Consider the following 3,881-nt stretch of genomic DNA (forward strand, 5'->3'; position numbering starts at 1 on the left):
GATTTCCATGCAAAAACACAGTACTTTTCAAGCAGAGTTAAAAAAAAAAAAACCAAACCAAACCAAACCAAATTTATCTGTTTGAAAGCATATATATGACCAGGTTCTTTCTGTAGTTTCTGCAGGAAAGGGTCCCCCTTTGCATTAATGCCATTAAATATGTAATTGTTTAAACTTTAACGTAATAAGCAAGGTCAACAAACATAAATATCTAGTAAGTATATGTTAACTTGGATTTTGTTGTAGTGAATCCATGAGGAAAAATTAGAACAATGGAAAACAATGTAAAAGAAAACAAACAAGGAGATCCAAGGTAAACAGAAAAGGACCTGGAAAAAACAAACAATGAAATTACACCCACCTAGGGTTCTAACTCAAAATGCCCTTATACAACATGACATATTTCCCCTAACTACTCTCTTAGCTTCAAGTGATCCATCATGGAATCTCAATGCCCTCATTGTTTTCAAAGATTTCAGCTACAACTGGTTCTTGTTGTACATTTTCTTGCTAGGTTTTTGTTCTTCCCAAGGGCTTAAGAGATTTGGTTGGACTTTCCTTGTTTTAAGGGTTACTTTTGCAAGGAAACTTCTAATCCAAATTACAAACTGTTATTAATATACTGACAAAAATGTTACTGTTTGATGAAACTCTGACATGGGGCACCCTTTTCAAGCTAATTTTCCCCACCAAATCCTGATATGAGTTTGCTGGGAAATTAAGCATAAAAACAAAGTGTTTGGGTGAATCAGTAGAGAAATAATTAATCATGCGAGTAGTCTTCATCATGCTTGGTTGGTTGGGTACTAATGTGACAACGTACAGTGTTTGGGCTCCAAGAAAATAAGAAGCGATATTTCTTTGATTTAGATCAAAATCTAGCTGTGAAAGAGTGGGTTGAGGACATTTCTGAATATCAATGGAATTATTGCCTGCAATCCCATATTTTCAAACAGATTTAACACTGAAAATTTGCCCAGCGTCATGTAGCTGATAAACTTCAATAGCCGGGAGAGAAAACATGACATATTTGGTATTCATGTAAAAGTTGCTTGAATCAAAATTTCTATTTTCTCTAAAAATTACACTCCCTTAGTTATTTCATTTATAATACGTTAATACTTGTGACAACTTAACAAATAACATAACTTTATTCATAGCAATTTGGAAGGCCGATAACTACGCATTGAGTTAATTCTTCCTTCCCCTACTCCGATTCTGCAGTTTCCTTCCAAATACAAACTTGTGCTTCATACAATAAGGAATTGCATTCCTTTGACAATGGTTTCCCTCATAATCCTGGGTTGCCCTCAAATGAGTTGCTTTCGAACGTACCGAACTGTTTGCTTTGTGGTATGGGTCCGTTCAACTGATTACCAGAGACATAAAAAAATCCAAGGAATTTTAGTTGCGTTAGCTCTTGAGGGAAGCTATAATTCCACCACATATTTGGTGCTTGAAAGTCGAAACTTGTTTGCAAGTAATTTAATTGCCAAGATCAACAACTTTCATTGCCTTCCATCTTCGGAAATGATGAGATGGCAAACCACCTTCAAATTTATTGAAGGAGAGATCAAAGATTCGCAACCTGGGGAACTCATTGGATTTTGGTTTCCCAATTGCACCATGAAATCCATTATGCCTTAGGATGATAACTTTCAGCTGTTGAAGCTTTCCTAACAAAGAGGGAAACGTATCCTCAAATTGTTTATTTCCCAAATTAAGAAACTCTAGCATGTTACAGTTGGCAAGTGATGTCGGGATAAGTCCATGATTTTGGCTAAGGTCAATCTCCCTCAATTTGCTTCCTTTTTCACATGCTTGAGGAATAGGGCCACGAAAGTTGTTGTTTTGGAGATTTAGTACCGAGAGTGATTTGCTTAGAGTGCCCAAACATGGAGGAAGCGTGCCACTGAAGCTGTTATTTGATAAGTCAATTACACTTATGGAAGACAGTTTGCAAATCATCGATGAGATTTCTCCTGTCAGTAAGTTGTTTGAAACAGAGTAATGGTAAATGGAAGCGGGTGGAACTGGAAGGGATCCTTGTAAGTTGTTAGAGCTAAGCTCCAACACTCTTAAATTGGTCCATGGAGGGACAACAGCTGGTTGGTGAAATCCTGTTAGGAAGTTTCCACTTAAAGATAAAACTCGGAAGAGTTTGAGAAGATAAGCCCATGGATTTTGTTATCTGAAAGACTAAGATACTCCAATTCGTCTTGACCCATAAGAAAATCTGGGAACTCAATTAAGTTGCATGAACCCAATGTTAAAACTATGAACTTGGGAACAATCGCACTCATAACTGGTGTGGTGACCAATGAAAACTTATTGCCTGACAGTTCGAGCACCTTGAGATTTGTGAGATTTAGAAAGGATCCTAAATTGTAGGTGCCGCTGAGATAATTGTTCACTAAATCAAGAAATTCAAGCTTTGTTGGAGTAAAGACTGATTGTGGAACCGGAGTACACCAAAATCCGTTACTTCCAAGATCCAGAATTGTCAGCCGAGTAAGATTTCCAAACCTATATGGGATTTGGCTGGAAAATTGATTTCCATAAAGTCTAAGATCTGTAAGACTGGCAAAGTTTTTTAGAGAAGGTAGGATGTCTCCATATGAGTTTGTGGAATCTACATTCAACCAAGTTTTGGATAGCTTACTAAGGCAAGGCAAAGTTGTAGGGGTAAACTCATTGTAAGCTAGTGAGAGGTAAGTGAGCTATGTAAGGTTAGCCAAGGACTTGGGGATTTGTCCGGAAAAAGAGCAGTTGCTAACATTCTAGTGTGATAATGACTTAAGATTTCCAATAGCATAAGGGATTTCAGAGCCATTGAAGTCATTGTCCGATAGATTGAGCCTTGTAAGGTTATGGAGTTGGAAAAGGCTGCTGATGGAGTCGATAGAACCATAAAGGAAACTGCTGCCGAGATCAAGTCCGATAACGTGACCAGTGTCGTAATCGCACTCAACGCCATCCATGAGCAGCAATCCATTCTTCAAGCTTCCATGAATCAACCTTTGAATATGCAGAAGCGGACCGGTTTAGAACCAAGCTTTTCCTTAACTGCAAAAAAGCTGACCGTTCAAAATCCAAGCAATGCCGCTGCATAGAGGAAACATGTTAAGTAAAATAATAAGGGAGAACTAAGAAGAGCAAGCCTTTTAGGGGTGCGTTTGGTTCACGGAATGTAAGATTATCAGCGGGAATAAAAGATTACTAGAGAATAAGATTACTGGGAATGTTACATTACTGTGTTTGGTTGGTTTGGTAGGAATGTAAGATTACAGTGTTTGGTTGAAGAAATAAAAGATTACTAGAATGTATATTTTATCAAATTATCTTTGGTTTATATTTTTTAACAAGTGAAATTCTAAATATTTAAATAAAAATTATTTATATAAAAATTTTATTTGTTGATAATATATTAATTGAGTATTTAAATATATCATGTATTATTTTAATTTAAATTAATATTAAATTTTATATAATTTATATAAAAATATATTAAAATTTTATATCAACATTTAACTAAATGTTTACATTGTGGAAACTAACTTCGGTTCATACGTAACGCATTCACTTGAAGGTTTCTTGTATTTTTCAATCGACAAGGTTTACATTTTAATATGAAATGTGATTTAATATGACTTAAGGAATGATTTAATATGAAAAGTGAAGAAAAAATTATAGTATACATAATGTATTAAGTTAATTTCACTCGAGGAAATTTTTACAGTCAACTACATTAACCTTATATATTCCTTTTAACCGTAATTTTTTCCCTTTGAACTTTTGATCAAAGAAAAGATAACTATAAATATATCACTTATAAGAGATCAAATACAAAATCTACTTGAGCATTCAATTTTCAATAGCTT

General features: G+C 35.1%; 1 pseudogene; it reads right to left on the reverse strand.

Annotated features, from left to right (window-relative positions):
* Positions 1–1,485: 1,485 nt before the first annotated feature.
* LOC120126850 lies at positions 1,486–2,842 on the reverse strand (annotated as a pseudogene).
* Positions 2,843–3,881: the final 1,039 nt, after the last annotated feature.

The sequence above is a fragment of the Hibiscus syriacus genome, unplaced genomic scaffold (genome assembly GCF_006381635.1).
Source record: "Hibiscus syriacus cultivar Baekdansim isolate YM2019G1 unplaced genomic scaffold, ASM638163v2 tig00110462_pilon, whole genome shotgun sequence".
Lineage (NCBI taxonomy): Eukaryota > Viridiplantae > Streptophyta > Magnoliopsida > Malvales > Malvaceae > Hibiscus > Hibiscus syriacus.